Genomic DNA, 19,811 nt, shown 5'->3' with positions numbered 1-19,811 from the left:
TCACATCTCTGTGGGCCGCTGGTCTTGTCCCTTTGGAGCATGTCAGGGCTGGGCGGGGGCAGGGAGCGGCCACAGAGGGTGAGCAGGAGGAGGGAGTCACACACAGGAGGGGCCTTTGTCTCCAGGGCTCTGCGCTAAAGCAAGCACAACCCGAAATCCAAGAAGAGATGGAAGAGGGTGGGGGGCTGTACTGGGTCCCAGTGTGAAGAAAACAGCCTGCTCGAAGTTATCAGAGTCTCGGAATACAATGTAATTTCTTCTCGGGCAGTGTTCTGATAGCCTGACCAGCAGGAAGGCTGGAAGCCCAGCAAACCCCGTGGACGGAGAAGGCACAATGAGCTTGATATTGCGGGTCCAGGCCTGAGGCTCAGGTTTCTTCTGGCTCCCGTTTGGGGCACAGACAGCGCCCGGCGCCTTCGCTCTGGACTTGGACCCAACCTCCAGCCAGCCTTTTCCAACAACAGTCCTACCTGTCACCCCTGCCTTGCTCTTAAGTCCCAGCGACACTTGGTCTCTTTCGTCAAGACCATAGAGGGCCCACAAGTCACAGAGGTGACTCGAGCACCATAAGTGAAATGAAAATTTCTGCCAAGAATTCCGAAATACACAGGGGCCGGAGAGCACAGGAAGTATCCAGGCAATTCCCTGGTCGGCGAGTGAGCCTCCACTCAAACCCCCCAGGATGTGTGCCACCCCCCTTTAAAGTCTTCACAGAAAGTTCCATCCACATCCCTCCACACCCCCTTCTGATACCTCTCAACCCTCACATAACCTTCCCACTTCAACCTGAGCCCCTTTCTTGCCTTTCTGGCCCCAGAGGGCAAGAGCTGCCACTCTTGAGTGAGATCTTCCCCGCCCATACACCTGCCTCTTTCAGCAGGGCCCAGAAATCTGGAGAATTCAGAAGAAATGAGACTCACGTGGGTGGGGCAGCAATGTCTTACGTTCTGAGAAACAGATGAGGGTGACTCAGGTAATCCAGGCACACACAAGGTGTCATTTCAGTTATGTGGGTCATTGTGGCCAGGAGGCCCTGGCCACAGAAAGTGCCCTTTCCTTCCCTGCCAAGTCATGAGGGAGAAAACGTTGCTGGTGGAGTCTCTAGGTTTCTCAGGGTGGACAGCAGGGAAGGACTGGATGGAGCCCCCTGGAGGCCTGAGGCTTTGCAGAGGGGCCAGCATAGGCCTATGACTCCTCCTGGACCTCAGCAGGAAGACAGGTACGGAACTCTTTCTAGGGGTAGTGGCAGGGAGTGATGTCATTATTCCTTGTCTTTGTCCCCTGCAAGCTCTTGGTGGGGAAATGGCCCCAATGTGGGGTGAAGGACTGTGGGGCTGAGCTGACAAGGAACTACGGGTTGGCTGTGGGCAGCCCACAATTTTTCTTAATTAGCTGTGGCATCTTGCCCATCATCGAAATAAATAACAGGTGTCCCCTAAGGACACCACATGAGAGGCGCCATTTATCGCCGTTCTGAAAGGAAACTGACAACATGACGGGTGACATAGCAGAAATAATGAAGAAAAATGGCAGCAGGCAAGGAGAGGCCCCATCGGAGGAACCTCGCCATCCGTCCCCAGAGGGAAGCCCCTGCCCGGCACTCCCTTTGGGAGAGCAGTGCCTCCCAGGGTAGGCCTCTCGTCCTGGAAAGATTTACATCTTCCATTAGCACGAGGCAGGTGCCATGCGGTAGCATTTCAGGGTCACCTGCCCTCCCTCCTGCCCCATTTCAGGGTCACTGCCAATGTGGGTCAGAGCCCGCGAAATGCCACTTGGAGAGTTTCATTATTTTAGAGATTTCAAGTTCAGGCAACTCTAATTTGTCTGTGTGGATTATCTCTGCCAAATGTTCGATTGTAGGCCACCGGTGCACCACCTGACGTCCTCCTGGCCATGCTCCTTGTCTAATAGTTGGTTGCTAGATCCAATCCAAAGGCACAGAGGGTCCCTCTCCTGTCGAAGGATTATCTCCCCACCTGTGCTCAGCAGTCTGTGTCCTGCTGCCTCATCAGGAATTTCTCTCCATCCCTTTCCCCCTCTCTAACCATTACCTTTAGCATTATATTTGACTGCCTCGGTCCACTCCCCTCAGGAGTCAAAACTACTCAAGCCTCTTCCGTTAAAAAGAAAATCAAGCCGGCCCGCCCTGCAAGTCTGCGTTCCTCTTTGGCTACCATGGTCGCACCTCCTGCCTTCTGGGTCAGCTTTTCCAAAGCATCCTCACTTCTTACCCCTCATTCACTCCACAGCCCACTTCAGTTGGCTTTTGCCCCACGATCCCTGAAACCGCTCTTTCAAGAATCGCCAGGGCCGTCCCATGACTAAACCCCATAGTCACCTTTCAGCCATACCTTACTGACCATTCCTCTTTCTTAGAATTCTCTTCCCTCTTGGCTTTGGGGAAGGCCCTCTTCTCAAATTCTATTTCTGTGTTCCCAGCTACTTCTCAAATCCCACGGCACCTCCTTTCCTGCTGCCTAGCCCATGAACACCAGGCACCTTCAGACCTCGGGCCTCAGCTCCCATCCACTCTCATCCTTCGTGATCTTCCCCGCAGACACGTGGATGCAGTGATCTCACGTGTCTTGCTGATTCCAGGTCTGAGTCTGCAGTCCAGACTTCTCCCTTGAATTCTCCCTTCTTACTTCAGGTGTCTACTAGAAACCTGTCTGTGAATATTCTCTAAGCACCTCACTTCCAATGCGTCAAGAACTGAATCACCCTCTCTTTCTTTCCTGCTCGTGTGTGTGCGCACACATGCATACTCGGCCAGACCTCCTGCCCAGGAAAGGCACCATAACCTATCCTATAAGGGAATGGTGGAGCTCGTAGCCACTCAGCTTTTATACTGCTTCAGGGAGTTGCCGGTGCTCTGAGAACAGCTGGCTGGTCCTTGCTGGCTGGGACCTTGGGGTGGACCCAAAGAGTCTAGTGTGCATATATATGTCTGTTCACACAAAACCAGGCCAAAGCAGATGAATGTCTGAGGGATTCTAGAGACCAGAGATCGAGTGAGGCCAAAGGGAAGGGATATAGCATGCACATCTATAGGGAGCAAGGTTCTTGCATTGAGCAGAGGAATGTGGAGGGGTGGAACCAGACGCAGGAAAGAAGGCAAATAAGATTCCATCCTAGAGATTCCATCCTTGTTGAATTTTTAAGGCAGTAGTCCCAACTGCAAGGGATTTAAAGGTCGTGCCAGACAGGCAGCCCAGAAAATGACAGATTGAGAAAAAATTCCAGAGCAGCGCCTCGGAGCAGAAGTGTTGGCCTGTGGACAAGTAGTAGAAGCACAGGAAATGCTCTGATTCGCCAGCTTCTGGGTACCCTGGGGGTCATCCAAGCACAATCTTGGACCTAGGAGAGCATGATTTAGTTCCCGTCTCTTGGATGCAGGGTCCTGCCTCCGTGAAGACCACCTTAGAAACTGAGAAGGCTCGTGTTTCCCTGAAGATCCCTTTGAAAGATGGAGGGATGGGAGAAAACTAAGGCCGGATAACAAGTTAGGGAGACTGCCAGCCTGCATTCTATACAATGCCTCATTTGTATGCATTTCGCACTGTGGCATCTGGGGGTCACTTGTCTGTGACTGGGTGCAATTTGGTTTGGTGTTGCATGTTTGAGGGATGAGTAGACCAGGGTGGCTGAGGGGGCTTTCTATGGAGCGGCAACAGTAGGGTGTTGTCCTACCAGGGTTTCGGCCTCGAGCTCCCTGATGGGCCAGAAGGGGCTTTCTAGCGTTTCAATTGAGCCCTGTTGAAGACAACAGCCGGAAAAAATAGCCTTGGTGATGTAATACATGTGCGAGCAGAATGCCTGCTAAGTATAGACACAGCATGGACCTTTGTGTGTTGATTGAGAATGTCTTTTGTTTGGGGATGAGGCTACACTCTAGCCCCCAAGCCTGCCTTCTGATGGTAACACGAGTGGGAGTCCAGAGAAGCCTGGATGGGACACATAAGGAATAAGGAAGGAAGGAGAGAAGTAATAGTTTTCTTTACATTTACTAGGTTGTTACTGGGTATCAGGTTACTGGTAGGTGCCAGAGGATGAGTCCCTGCCCTCACAGAGTTCAAAGGTTTGAGGAAACGCGTATGGAAATAAAACATTCTAGTATTACAATACCGCATAGCAAATACAATAGTAGGAGTAATGATGATACCTGATGTGGACCGAGTGCTTGTTCCGTACCGTTATATTGGTGCGAAACGCTCTAAATGCATTATATTGTTTAATCCTCCTATCAGGCCTATGAGGAAGATACTACTATTATTTCCAGGTTACAGATAAGGAAGCTGGGGCTTCCAAAGGTCAAGGTCAGGTAACTCATCTGAGATCACTTAGCTACAAGTTGAAGAGCTGAAATTCACATCTGTGGTATGTGAGCCTAGAGCCCATTCGGTAACCCCTCCACCTGCTGCTGCTTCCCCAGGTAAAGGCAGAAGCAAGCCAGGACAGAATGACCAAGTCTTCCCAGAAAGCTCAGGGATGGCTACAAGGAGGTGATGATCAGAGTGGCATCTCGATAAATTAGTAGGCCTTCAGGAGGTGTGGGAGGAGACAAGGACATTCCAGGAGGAGAGAGGAGCATGTACAAAGGCAAAGTCCACTTGGAGAACTGCTAAGTATGTAACCCCAACACACACATCCGCATCCACACGCGCACACACAGCCACATATGTGTGCACATTCACCTGTGCGTGTGCACGTACACACATGTGCACATATCCTCCCACATTCTTACACACACCTGTACACTTGCTCTCACACATACATATGCACAGAGCCAGACGTGTGCACACACACACACGTGTGCACACACGCTTTCCCTGGTCTGGGAGACATCAGCCTGAAGGATAGATTCATTCCCGTTCTTCTCTCCTTCCCAGGCTTCGGCTTCAATGGTCCAATCATAGGAATAATTACCATTCATTGAGTGCCTCTGTGCTCCAGGAACTATGCTCCGTGCTCTCTATACACTATGTTAAAGCTCACAAAGAATGAACAAGGCGGGTATTGTGATCCAGATGTGGTAACAGGGCCTCAGATCGGCTAAAGATCTCCCCTGGGGGCCACATGGGAGAGGAAGCTTTTAAAAGCAAGTCTCTCTGTTTCCAGAGCCTGAGCTATTCAAGCTACCAAACTGCCTCTCCAAATATAAAAGCCCCCGAGGCAGACTTTTCCCCAGAAGGGATGGTCAAGCACATGCCTGGAGAGCATTGGGCTAGAGCTGACATCCAAAGGGATGGACCCCACCTTTTTCCTCCAAGCCATGGTGCCCGCCAACCATTGCCAGGATGTGGAAGAGTCACGAGAAAAATGTGGGTGTTACATATCACAGTGGTGATACATAGCTTCGTCACGCAAGTTTGGAGTTCAAACTGATCTTGAAGAGAGAACAGAGCTGTTGGCCAAGGGTTAGTGGATTGGTATCCAGAGACTCAGACAATCAGAAACAGGCTGGCTTCCAGGCCCATGCTCTTCCCACTGGCCCTCCTGCCTCCCTGTACTTACAGCGCTGTTTAGAAATCTTCACCATGGGTACTTTTTATTAATTAACTTGCATGAGCAAATACGTAAGGTTTGAATAATTTGCACGTACGAATTTGTTTTGTTTCTCCGCACATGCTCTAGTTCCCAGGAATGCACAATGCTGAGTGAGGGCATGGTGAGATCCCACCTTAACAGATGGCCTCGTTGTAGCCCAGAGAGATTAGCTGAAGCGAGAAGCTTAGAATAACATCTTGAAGACCAGATTCTAGATCTCCTTTGTCCCAGATCTGGCCCTGCCACGTTGGTGCACTTTTTTCTCTTCGTGTTATTTCCTCAAAAGATCAGCCCCGCTTCCTGCCCTGACTTTGCAGGCCTCGCATCAGGTCTATCTCCTTTCTAAGTAGCTTTTTTCCTCCTTACCCTATCCCTTCCTTGATTCTCCCACTGAGTCCTGAGCTGATTTATAGGCCAGAGTCGTCCCCTGGGCTGGGCAGAAAAGCAGCAAGGAGACAGATTGATGATCCCTTCAGCATCGCCCAGGAAAATGCCAGCACAGGAGCGAGGCTGTGGCCCAGCAGGAGCTGGGAGCCCTGCATCCGTGTCCTGTGTGTGACCACACAGAGCAGGAGCACACTCGGCTCATGCCAAGACCTGGTGTTGGGGGACAGGCAGAAAAGCCCTGGGACGGCTCTTCCCACTTACTGCAAGTGCCCCATTCCTTTCATTATGAAGGTAGAACAGAGGACCTGGGGAGGGGCAAGGTGAGGACGGGAAACGGGAGAGTACAAAGAGAGTCGCTAGAGACTGTGGACTCCCCAAGTTGACGCGGATTGTGGTTTCCAACAACACAAACCCCCTTGCTGCATGGCTCCCCCATCTGAAGGAGAGGCACAACACGCCGTAAATCCACACCACAGTCGTACACATCTTTCTGCACACACTCACACACGCTTTTCCACATGCGTATCTCCACGCGGAGCCATGGATTTCTGGCACTGCACCCTCCTTGACCTTCCGCAGGGCCCTCCTGTGTTGACAGGTACCGTGGGTAGAAAAGAAGAAAGACAATGAAACCTCTACAGCCCCAGGTCCCCAGCACGCAGTCCCAGCTCCCTCAAAAGCCCTGATGGGCTCCGATGGCTCCCCTCCTTCCTCCTTTTCTAATTATGACAGGCCCCAGGGGGCCAGAGCAAAGAGAGGGAAAGCCGAGCAGGACTGCAAGTGGGAAAGGAGGACACAGGAGGGAGGGAGGAGAGAGGGAAGCAGCGGAAACAGACATTTTGTTCTGGGGAGAAACAAGTACGTGGCCAGACGCAGAGAGTGGTCATACTTCACCTTTCCTGCACCCCCCGGGGAGGTGAGCCCACGGCGAGCCCATGGCCGTGCTCACCGCAGGACTGGTGAAATGCGAAAGGGGGGAACCCTCAGGTCTGGGTTTTGACAGTGGACTGATTTGCCTTGGAAACACGGTCAGGTTTAATGTCATCTGTTCCGTGAAGATGGGAGACACGAAGGTTCTTCGTTGTTACTTACAGGACAGGAGCCTAGGATGCTCCGAGCCCAAAGCGCACTTCACAGCTATGCCTTCTGGGAGCGGGGCTGGCCTTCTCTTCTCTTCTGGGGGTTGGCATATATGAATGACAGCCTGTTACAAGTGAACAAACAGAGATATGCAAAATAATCCCCCACCATTTATTAAATGAATTCGCAGTCGTTTGATCTAATTGAACAAATTTTTACTAAGAGTTATACTCTCTGCCACGTGCCTTGCCGAGCGCTGGGAGTGAAGGTCTGGATGGGCCCAATCTGACCTGACGGGGTTCACAGTCTAGTAGAGGAGGCTACGTGGAGGGAGGGCTATTTCATGCACCGTCCCGTGAGGCCAAGGACCAGGGGGAGGAGAAAGCCTGCTCACTCGTCAGCTGAAAAGAGAAAGTCAGTCCTGGGGGGGAGGAATTCTCCATCACATCTCCTTCTGTCTTTCTCCACAGCTTTCGGTCGGTCAGGTTCCCAGGGCCCCTTCTCCTCCCCGAGACTCAGAATTAAGTGGAAATGTCAGGTCCTCTCCAGACCGTAGAATTTCTTCTCTTCTCAGGTCTGTTTTGTTGTGGTCGTGAAGACTGCCCAGCCAAAGATTCTGAAATAGCAACTATTCCAATTATGTAAAATGTGATTAAAGGAAGTGTCACGGCCCTTCACGGGCGCCTTTCACTTAGTTCTTGCCTTGCAACCCTTGCTTGGGCTGACAAGCATAACAGATCTACTTGATACATCTCGCGCTAAAGTAAAATGTCTAGTCAAAAGTGCTTAGAATCCCTCAAGGCTGGAGTTGGCTAATGATGTCATTACTCCACAGGGCCTGGCGTTATTTTTAGGATGGCCATTTCCTCCCACATTAAGGCTCATTAGGACTTTTTTTTTCCCCCCACTGTAGTACTCTACCCACACAATAGAGGTCACACACAGAGACGAGGCCTGGTCTGAGCCTGAGGCAGGTCGCTTACCCTTTCGGGACAGCTGAGTTCCAAGTAAAGCCTCCCCAAGCTGAAGGAAGCTTTTCCTCAAGTGTAGGAAACCCGACCAAGGTCAATGGCTGTCTGGGCTGGGCGAGCATTCACGTAGCCTGCTTGCCAATTCTAAAATGGCCGCATCTGTGCCATCCACACTCCCTTCACCCCTCCTCCCTTCTCAGCCTCTAGCTGACTTAAGACACTTCCAGCCTGGCTCAAATACCCTTGCAAATACTCCATCATCTGTAAGACAAATTCTCCGGACTCCAGGGTAAGGCCACCTCTACCATGCAAGGAAAACATTCATTCACGTGGGCTCTGCAATCTGCTGGTCTTAGGTTCAGATTCTAGAGTTGTCATTTCCGGGCTGTGTGACCTGGGGCAAGCTTCTTAGTATCTCTGAGCCTTACTCTCCTCATCGCTAAAAGGAAGATAATGAAACCAACTGCGCAGGACTGTCATTAGAGAACAAAATAAGAAAATATGCATAAGGCACTTGGAGTCCCTGGCACAAGAAAAACACTTATTAAATGCAACTGTTGTTATTACTTATCGTCTCCTCTAGTATTATTATAAATCAGCAATCTGCAGTTTTGAAATCCAAAAAGCTCTGACTACTGAAAGATTTTTCATAACTCGCTTGGCAGTAAAACCTGACCCGGACTGCCCTGGGTTTCTTTGTAGACCTCATTTATCCCACTTAGGATGAGTATTTGCTGCACAAATCTGAATGGTTTTTCCTTACCAGTGACTGCCCCGGACTCTGCTGGGGGTGTTACATAACATATTGTCACTGTACCCTATTGCTTTTCTAAAAACCTAAAAAATTCTGAATTTGGAAATGTATCTGGCCCCAAGGGGTTTTGATAAGGGATGGTGGCCAGTGGTCTTTTTTCAAGCCAGATAAATCTCACACGGCAGGACCCAAGCCACCACTATCCCCCTCTACCTAGAAAAATATAGAAAGGCTGATTTCTTTACCTACAGCAAGGCAGTCAGGCATCCCCCTGACAAATCACAGGGAGCCCCAGGGAGGAGAATCTGCCCTCCTTGCCACTCCCAGATCAAATGTGTCACTCACCTCGGTTGTCGATCCTTGGCACATCTGGACAGAGAGGGTTAGCTACATTGCTCTGAAACTATTTATCCCATATAAGTAGCCCTCGTGTTTACTGAACACCTACTGTGTGCCGCACTCTTTACACCCTGGAAACCTCACAACAAGAACACAGAAGGTATTATCACCCCCACTTTACCACTTGTAAATGGGGCACATGGGGATATAGAGATGGTGGGAATGCAGACAAATTCCAATCCAATTTCAAAACCACTATTTTTTCTCTATAGCATTGCTCACTGACTCTCACAGAACATAGGAAAGGAGAGAAATTGTATTTTAAATTTAGTTCCATTACTAGTATATTTTAAGTGTGTAGCATTATTTTAAGCCCCAGGCTCTAGGGGCACCTGTGTGGCTCAGTCAGTTAAGCATCCGACTTCAGCTCAGGTCATGATCTTTGTGAGTTCGAGCTCCGTGTCGGGCTCTGTGCTGACAGCTCAGAGCCTGGAGCCTTCTTCAGATTCCGTGTCTCCCTCTCTCTCTGCCCCGCCCCCACTCTCTCTCTCTCTCTCAACAATAAATAAACATTCAAAAAAAAAAGATTTTTTTTTAAGACCCAAGCTCTAAATAGGGGGGTTAATTTGCAAGTTTGAGAAATAGTGAGTTTTTCTAATGCTAAGTGATGTCTAAAGACCAGTGTTCTCAGAAAATGACATTGACCTCTATTACTCAACCTTTTCCTTTAATCCGTCTCCAGTCTCCTGCAACTCTACTTGGGCAAGGGGAGGTTAGGAATGTGGTGGTAGTGGAGGAGGTTATGTTTTGGGGAGGGGGGGAGTGTTTTGCAGTTCTGTTCCTTGTTTGATCGGATGAGATCATTTGAGCATGAAGGCCAAGAAGGGAGATGTGATAACCTTGGCCGTGAACCCACTGGTAAGCGTTCAGAGTTACACTCCTCCATCACACAGCATGCTAAACAAGGCACAAGGCTCTATCCATGACAACCCGTCCTCCCTGGAGCCAAAAGTAAAAATCAAAGGCAGCAAAAAAGATTAAAAAGCAAGTGTCCAAAACCAGCGAGAACAACTCACCCTCCCTCGTGACACCAGAGGAGACAAAGACCACGAAGTGAAGGTGTCATGCAGCCCGCAGATTAATCTACACTATGCAGAAGTGGTCAGAGCCCTCCTTTCCCCCATAATAGGATGCCCAGGAAGCCTCGCAGTGAATGCTTCTGTCAACAAGATAGCGAGAACTCAGGCGGGCCGAGTGCATTGTTTCTCGGCTACCTAGGGCTTTGGAGTATGAAAAGGTGTCTGAAAGAGACTTTGTTATCTCATTGTGCTTCTGCAAGTGACCACTCAGTTCTGTGAGCCACACCGCTCCTCCTAGAATTCCTGACTTTTGATTTAAGGATGCGATTGTTCCTTAGGCTGACAATAGTAGGCTGGAAGCCCAAGGGTAGCCGCCAGGCCTGTGGGCACCTGCAAAATGGAGGTGCGGCTGGGGCTTCCGACAGGCCCCGGTGACTTCCAGGCAGCCTGCCAGGTGGCCTGGCTGTCAGTGATCCATGAGGTCACCAAGGTATGAATCAACGTTGGCGGCATCCGTGGTTGCATCCGTAATATAGATGGTTCATGTAGCATGTCACAGGCCAATGAGAAAGTGACTTGTCTTGAAGGTTTTTTTTTTTTTTTTTTTTTAAATCCCAGTAGCAGAGAAAGCAATCATCCAAGAAATGGAGAGTGTGAAACAGAGAGCCCTATCCAGGTGGGATACTCCTGTGGCTCTGACATGTGGCCTTGGAAGTGGCATAAATTCGGGCCACTGTGCCCCAAATTGTTAAAAACAAAACAAACCCCAACAAAAAAACGCCGATCCCCTTTCTTCTCCACCACAGAGAGCTAAGGCCATTCCCCTGCTCGACTTTCTCACAAGCTTCTCAAAGGCTCATGAAAGATCTTGTCTAAGAACCACGGTTTACAGATGGGGTTGCAGAGGGAAGTGACTTTTCCAAGGGCACAGAGCACACTATGACGAAGCAAGAGGGAAGGCATCTCTCCTGATTCCCGGGCTAGCACTCAGACACACTCAGGAACAAAGACCTTCAGGCTTTCTAACCACAAAAAAAGAAGTACATGCTCAAGAGGATGGTGTCGCTTAAGAAAAAAGCCTGCTGTAGAATGTACATGACGACAAATGATGACGAGCGACGAGTATACGGATAGCTTGACATTAACAAAACCAAGTGTTGCCGTGTGAGTAAGTGTGATGTTAACAGACAATTCTCCGTAATATATTTTTCATGAGCAAATGAGAGGACATGAAATATATATTACGGAAGATGGTGTTAACATCATGTTTATTTACTCTGCAGCAATCTGATATTCTTTGATATTTATACGTTTTCTAGGCCTGAAGTTGGTAAAATTCTGTGAGCCCTGATGTGGGCTCCAAACTTTTCACAAATGCTGTTGGGTGTCTGTCCCCACACCCTTTGCTCCCCCACCTCACCCCATCACACACATACCCATTGAAGGTTGTTGAAGATATACACACATGTGTATTTTTAACAAACTAGTGACTGTTAAAGAACTCCTTGCCCTCCATCATGTGCCAACATCTAAGTCGCCATTTTGATCTGGCATCCTTCCCAAAGGACTGCCTTTCCCTGCCCGCCGTGACATCATTCATACATGCTAGTCACTCAGTGGCTTTCAAAGCCTGCACCCGGCACTGCCCCGTGCGGAACACCAGCGCAGAAACTATCAGGGGTCCCACGTACCTCTCAACTCGGGTGGAGCGAGAGGTCAGCTTCCATTCCTGAGGTGAAGCCCTATGGGCCCCCTCTGAGGCCTTCGGCAGGCATGGTGGCCACTCCCTCCTAAGGCATGCCCTCCGCGTCTGCACCAAGGAAGGCGAAGTTAGACTGACAACAACACTAACAAAGATTAATTCCTGTGTCTGATGAGAGTTAATTTCTCTGATTAGAGGACTCTCAAAGATGTGCAGTGACTAAATCCTGACTGGAAATATTCAAATGGCAGAACGACAGGGCAAAGAGCCCCAGTCACACGCCAGCGGCTCACAGAAGACCTTCCTAAGACCCGGCGCGGGAGGAGTCAAACAAACACCCGGGATAAACATACAAGGGCAGGCGGCTCTGGCCAATGAGATATTTGTCTATTTACCTCTGTCATTCCACCTATGTATGTATTATTTATTTCCCTTTCCAGGGCCATGTTGGAAGGTCTCGCCTGAAACCACGTGCATTCAGAAAGAGATGAGAGGTGTGGTGGGCAGACCCATCCAGAGAAACACTGTCTGGTCGGGTAGAAGCTGGTGGCTAACAGGGAAGCTGCCTGGGGCCACCCACCGATTCCCCAGGAACTGACTTTGGACTGTGGAGGAGGAAGATGTTGACGGACAACGAGCTTAGCAGGCAGCCTGATTTTGGATTTGAATTCTGGCTCCGTCGTTCACGTCTGTGTGAATCTGGACAAGGCACGGAACTTCTGAGAGGCTCAGCGACCTCACCCAGAAGCAAGATCACCCTGTCAATGTTAGTGCCTTGGCACACACAACCTGCAAAAGAGCCTGGCAACGAGGGCCACCTCCTGTCCCCGTGCCACTTCCCACCTTTGAGGCTTAACGAGAGAACGGTCCTCTGGCTTCCCTCCAGGGTGACACGGAGGCTGTGGGATCTGCTACTTACAGAGAAGTTCGGTGACTCCTGGCTGAGAGAGAAATAGAGTTTCCGAACTGGCAGGTGGAGGACATGGGAAAGAGCCACTTTTCCTTATCTTTCACACTGTCTCTTCTCTTCCCCCTTCCCCCACCTGTCATTCATCCAGCTCATAAACATACTGAGAGTTCACCGAGGGCCAATGCCATGCCTGAAGCTGTCCACAATGTGACGCTCCAAGTCCCTTTAGCAGAAGACCCCCCCCCCCCCAACACACACACAAAAGACGTTTAGCAATTCCTAAGGGTTTATTGAGAGTCTGTTTTGTGCCGGGCACCATACTGGGCCCCCGAGATAGTGAGAAACTTCTCTACTCTAAGTAGCTCACAGCCTATTGATGGAAAAGGAGCTTGCCTTTGGTCTGAAGGCAGTTCATTCATTAGGGTTTGGGATATGAGTGTCCAAAGCTCCCCTCCTGAACTGGGCTAGTACAGATGTAAAGCTGCAGTCAGCACACTGCTAATGGGGCTTTGAAAGTCTCTGCTTTATTAGGGCATCCAGGAAAGCCGATTTCAGCTGCAAATGCCTTCATTGCCTCCCCAGCAGAAATGGCTAATACCTGCTTTCTGGGACGCGCTCATCAAAAGGAGACTCTCAAAGCCCCATTAGCAGTGTGCTGACGCTGGCTGTACATCCTGAAAGGGCAAAGTCCAGCGGAGTTAAAGGAATCCAGCCTATTTGTCAACACTAGCATGAGTCAGATCTTCCCCCTCCGCCCCCCCCCCCTTTACTTCCTCCCTCTTACCTGGGAGCCTAAGGGACTTCAGTTTCTCAGCAGGGGGCTCTGCAGTCCTACAACCCACACACTTCCCCCCTCCTTCCTTGGGCTCACCATCCTCCGCCTTGCCAGTGTCAATCCTATAACCCGGTGGAAGCCTAAACATCCAGCATAGTCCCGTCTACCAAGGACTCCCTGCTCTGCCATCATCTGCCTCCACCCGGAGAAGTTCTTGGGCTCTGTTCTCCCGATCACCTTCTATGGTCGCCTGGGCTCCCAGAGTCTTGAAGATGGAAGGTGCCTAGAAAGTCAACTAGCCCAACCTGCCACCCGATAGAGGAATTTCTCCCTCAGCAGCATCAACGTGTGGTCTCCCAGGAGCAAAGATGGCTATCACCAGAGAGTGTTGGAGGCAGACAGACCACAAGACAGCACACAAGCTGTAGGACCTTGCTAGGGCATATCGGGCTAAGAGCAAGAGCTGTCCTCACAGCCTGGCGATGCTATGCACACCGAGAAGATGATCTTGCCTGAGGTTTTCACCGGCCAGCTCTCCCAGACCGCAGACCTACTATGACCTCATCTTAACTTCTACAGCGACCCAAGTTCCTGTGAAAAGGATGCCCAGAACTCAGAAAGACTGGCCTCACCCTTCCCTTAGGGCCTTCCAAGAGGAAAGGGCAGGAGAGGGGTGGAGATCCTCTTGCCTTTGTTTTTGTTGTTGGTGGTGTTTTTAATGTTTATTTATTTAAGTAATCTCTACACCCAACGTGGGGCTCAAACTCACACCCCCGAGATCAAGAGCCATCTGGTCCTCTGACTGAGCCAGCCAGGCACCCCTCTGGCCTTTGTTTATTGTCCCATTATTCAGTAGACAAGCAGGGTGATGTGGCCCACCAAGGAACAGGAGTCATTAGACAGTCGAGCAAGAAAAACAATATTTCAACAGCATTGAGCAAGCCCTCCTATGCTGGAGGCATGTGCTAGCCCCTGGGTATACAAGGCTGCATAATAAACTCAGTCCCTTACGTTAAGGACTCTCGGCTTAGTGGGTGAAGGCAGATGTGAGTAAGAATTATATGTAGCCTGAAACATGCTTGATTGGCCATCTGAACAAATGGCTTGGATTTATCCCTTATCTTATTCGGTACTGCTATGGCATTGGTCATTGTTGACCACCACACCTTTCTTGAAATTCTCTGCTGTGGGCTTCTGATCTGACTTTCTCCTGGGTCGTCTTTACTTCTGAGGCCACTCCCCAGTCTCTTTCACCACACCCTCTTCCTCTGTTCACCCCTAAGTAACGATACTCCCTAAAGATCCAATGTTTCCCTCTTCGCCTCTCGTGCTGCAGTTTACCCTCTCCCTGGAAAGTATCTTTTGCTCCTAGGCCCTGAAAACCCCTACATACTGACAGCTCCCAAATGTACGTCTTCTACCCAGACTTTTCTTGAGTGACACCTCCAGAACATGTATTCGTTGACCACAATTTCTTTAAAATGTCATGTACCAATAATATTTTAAGTGCTTTACAAATATGAATTCATTTTAATTCTCTTAGAGACACAGTAACCCTCTGAAGTGGATACTGTTATTATGCCCATCTTAAGGATTAGGAAACCAAAGCACAGAGAAGTTAAGTGACTTGTTCAAGATCACACAGCTGGTGAACGCTGGGGCTGAGTTCCCAATACACATGGTCTAGTTCAAGAGGATGCCGTGTAGTGCTGTGCTTTCACCTCTGCATATGACCGGCACATGGCACATATTATATATAAATTTGGTTATCAAGAAAGTTTCTGGAACAAAATAAAATGAACTTGTTTTTTGTGGGGGGGACTTGGTTATCTCTTCTCCAAGTTTACCCTTCCATTTCCTTAACCAAACCTACTTTTGTTAATGGTGTCCTCACGTGTTGACTCTTAAAAAAGGAAACTCGCTGCTTAACACATCAAAAATGTTCCATGAAGGCTTCTGAATTATACTGAATTGAACTGTTCTAAACTGAATTGCATTGAAGCATGCAGGGAACTCAGACTGTGAACTTCCACCAGAGAATTGAGGAGGATATGAGAGAAGAGGTGACATTTGAGCTGAGCGGGATATAGCACATTACACAGAGCTCTACATATTTGCACCATGAGGGGCTAGCGATCAGGCAGCTCCGTATTCTCATTTTACAAATGGTGGTTCTCAGGTAGCTAAGAGGAATCACAGGAACAAGTTGAGAACCCTGCGGGAGAGGAATTTCAGACCCGTACTACTCAAAGCATGGTCCACAGCCTGGTAGGATCTGTGGGATTGGCATCACATAGAGGCTTGTTTCCACCAACCTGCTCGATCAGAATCTGCGTGTTAACAAGATCTCCAGGGGGTGTGTAAACCTTAAAGTTGGGGAGCATTGATCCAGGACTGTTTTACACTGGCTAAGGGAACCAGATTATTTAGCCAGACCTCAGAATCCTCATGATTTCATTCTGTCTGGAACCCCTCTAAGTTTTGGTAATTACATCTCTCCTCTGGCTCGCACCCTGGGACCCGCCAGCCTCATGGAGATTGAGATGAACATGACTGCATACATAGCTCCACTGTGTAGAGAAGCCTTCACTCTCAGCAGCTCAAAGGAGTCAAAGCTGGGAACGATGTTGGTAAATGCTGGGCAGTTGGTTTTCGCAAAAGGAGGGACAGAAGGAGAGAGGATGGTTTGGTTCATGGTGTTAACCCAGCCCCAAGCACTTGTGGTTCATGGAGAGAGACTGGCTGTGCTACCAATGGGACATAAATGCCAAGAAGGGAGTGAAGGGATACAGTTAGAGCCAACTCTCTGGGTTGGGTGGTCCTGGGGGTGTTACTTATAATCCTGGAACTTGGAAGTATTGGGATGATCTTGGCCTCAGAGTATTGATGAGAGCTGGATGGAGAGGCCACAGTGATCCAGGCTATAGCATGTAGCTGAGGCTTTCTGCAGAAAAGAAACCAAAGTCCAAAGCCCTGGGTCAAATCGTCACGATGGAAGACACACGATGGAAGACATTGTACCGGTGATAGAATGAACAATGGAGGGCAGTGAATAAGATCAGGGATCAGGGGAAGGTATAAAAGCATAGGCTACACATAATGAGAAGGAAATAGTAGCCAATTAAAAGAAAACAACCCTTAAAATAAAAATAAAACAACCTTCAGCCCCAGCTTCTGTGGCTGAAGGTCATGTGATGGCTGGACACAGGATGTGACCACAGAGGGAAGAGCTGCTAATGAACGGGGTTAGCCTTCCAAGCAGCTTTTCACCCAACACTTGCTCTTTTCCTGCCTAAACTCATGGAAGATGTAAAACCCCTTCTTCAACAGCTGGGAGAGACTTCCACAGACATTTTGCAGACGTGTTTTGGTGCAGAAGGCATTCGTGGAACAGGCTTACGTTGGAAGAGAATTGCACCTCCTGAAATTCCTGCATTTGCATGAATATGCGTGGTAGGAAATAGAAGCAGAAATAGCTTAAGGAGGAGAATGCAGGGAGACATCTGTATACTCTGGAGCGAACAGTTGGAGGCCAACCACAATTCCATGGTTGGCTTATCAGCTTTGCTACAAGGAAGGGACGGGTCCAGATTCCACTGACAGGAGAGGCCGAAGGAGAAGAACCTGTGGCCAGTGCTGATCCAGCAGGACCAGAGAAGAGGGCTCTGAGAGGACCAGGACAAAATGTCTAAGGGCACGTGGCACAGGAATGAAACACAGTTCCACTGGTATACCAGGTAGAGCAGTTTATAAATAGACCATATTGCTCGTTCTACACAGTAAGTCCTGACCTGACTGTCCTTGGTGCTACTCTTAAAACGTTTAAGAGTAAAGAACCCCCTTCGGGTATTAACAGCAGTGGATTTGATCTCAGATCTCAGAGAGACGGTCAGGGAGGCAGCCCCCCTCAGAGATAGTGGATATTTGGCCAGCCCCTTTTCTTCTCCCCCCGATCCTGCACAAGTCTCCAGGCTTTCTCCCCCCACCCCATCTTTTCTCCTCTTGGCCTTCTTCTAACCCTCCTGGCTATAAAATAAAACCAGAATTTATATTTTCTTATTTATTACAGGGTATTTTATGTTTCTTGGTCTTGGTTTAGAAAATGCACAAGTGAAATTGCTTTATTTATCTGCACATTTAAATAGACTAAATTCACTTGATTTTTATGTTAGCTGTATCGACCCTTCCCACCCTTTGCCCTAAAAGATGGCACCTGCTATGCCAAAATGGCATCTACCCCGGTCTGCAACTAACACAGCATTTGCAAAGTGTTTACAGAGACCAGTGTTGTGGATGCCTCTGAGTTTGCTCAGTAATCCCAGCCCTTCAAAGGGTAATGTGAAACCTCTTATCTAACACAATGAGCTGAGGATAGGGCCAGGACATAAAGACAGACAAGTCAGGTAGCGATTAGACTGTGTCCACTGATTCTGGGGATATCTCTGCTTGAAGGTCACAAAATTCCTACTTGCTCATCTCTTAAATCATCTGCTTCTGTCTGCAGGTGGTGACAGAGACTCCAAAAAAAAGCTAAAATAGTCATCTTTCAAGGTTAACAAGGAGCTTCTTAGAAGCCCCAGCATGACTGTCAATAGCCAATCAAAGAGAGATGTCAGTCGGCTCCCCCGAGGAAGGGTTTCAGTTAATGCGGTGTTAGGCTGGGGAGGCCACATATGGAGAAGAACCAGCTGCTTGCCTTCCTATGTGGGGGCCCAAAGCTGAAGGCAAAGGGGACGGGCTTTGCCGTTCCCCCAAGCGGAACAGACCAGAATGATCCCGGTGGGACGTCTGCAACCAGGGAAAACTTGCTACAATCTGGGGCTCATTCAGTGAAATCCATTGTCCTCTCCCCATGAGGAAGGTTCTCAATTAAATTTCTCCTGAGGTCCTTTTCCTCCCCTAGTGATCTGTTTCTTGCAAGACTTCTTTTTTTCTTTTTTCTCAGATACCACAAGGTTGACTCACATGAATGGTACAATTCCAGTTTGGGATCAGATTTATGCAATGCCCTTTGCCGAACATAAACCTCAGTTTCCTTATTTGTAAAATGAAGGAGCAGGCAAATACAGAAGGGCAACACAGTATCTCATTCCTGCAAGAATACTGTCAGGAGTTTTTCTTTAAAGGGAGTTATTGAGACTAATGAAAATTAAAAGAGCTTTTCTCCAGACTCCTCCATTATCCTCCCCCTGCATGCTCAGTGCAAGAGAAAAGGGAAGGGTGAGCGACAACTCTGGGCAGATGACGCCAGAGTAAGAGACAACAGAGAGAGAGCACTTATCAACTCTTTTTAACTTCCACCTTCTCCATTGAGGAGACTAACTCCTGTTTGGGAAGGGCAGCGTGAACTCAAGTAGAGTTCAGATGGATAGACGGATAGTAAACAGGTGCCCGTGGACGAGTTCAAGTCTGAACAAATTGCCTCCAGGACAGGTGGGACTGGGGCAGTACAGTCTGTAATCTTGGATAAAGAGCGAGGAAGAAGAGGTGCCAAGTGACCGCAGATAAGCATGTTCATCCCAAATTTCAGAGAGAGGTCAGAGCTGCATTCTGGAAACCATAACTGCTGAACTTCATATCACCACCCACCCCTTGCCCCACCCTCCCCACATTCTAGATCCCACTATTAAAGAGAACACTGGGGAGTGCCTGGGTGGCTCAGTCGGTTGAGCGTCTGACTTTGGCTTAGGTCATGATCTCTCGGTCCATGGGTTCGAGCCCCACTTCGGGCTCTGGGCTGATGGCTCGGAGCTTGGAGCCTGCTTCAGATTCTGTGTCTCCTTCTCTCTCTGCCCCTCCCCCACTTGTGCTCTGTCTCTCTCTGTCTCTCAAATAGATAAATGTAAAAAAAAATTTAATAATAAAAAAAGAACATTGGTAACATTTATAAGGAAAACAAAAATCATCAGAAACTCGCTTGGGTCCATTAACACAAAGTAATTCCAGCTATAGCTGCTGTTCCAATACAATGTCAACTTGGGAGAAAAAAAAAAAAGGATATTTTTGAAAGCATCTTTTAACAGAGATCGTGTTTAAATATCATTTATTTAGTCATTCATTTGTTGATAAACCTCTACTAGAATGTAAGCTTCACGTAGACAAGGATTCTTGCAGGGAGGGGATTTGCTCCTTTGTCTACTGCTATCCTTAGAACAATGTTTGGCACATGGAAGGTGCCCGATAAATATTCTTGAATAGATCCATCTATGTGCATAATAAAAGGCTGGAAGGATACATAGCAGAAGTTAACCAAGATTATCGCTGGGT

General features: G+C 48.8%; 1 protein-coding gene and 1 long non-coding RNA gene across 10 annotated transcripts in view; both read left to right on the top strand.

Moving 5' to 3' along the window:
* Positions 1–18,450, top strand: part of LOC123380341 — a 30,138-nt gene extending 11,688 nt beyond the window's left edge. Inside the window, exon 2 of the long non-coding RNA XR_006585950.1 lies at positions 12,300–18,450. This is a non-coding gene — a long non-coding RNA (uncharacterized LOC123380341). The remainder of the gene's footprint in view (positions 1–12,299) is intronic.
* The window catches only part of CADM1 (cell adhesion molecule 1), a 442,451-nt gene that overhangs the window by 57,864 nt on the left and 364,776 nt on the right, over positions 1–19,811 (top strand). The window lies entirely within an intron of this gene.

This window comes from Felis catus, chromosome D1, assembly GCF_018350175.1.
Source record: "Felis catus isolate Fca126 chromosome D1, F.catus_Fca126_mat1.0, whole genome shotgun sequence".
In the NCBI taxonomy this organism is placed as follows: Eukaryota; Metazoa; Chordata; class Mammalia; order Carnivora; family Felidae; genus Felis; species Felis catus.
This window is presented reverse-complemented; position numbering and strand designations above follow the sequence as displayed.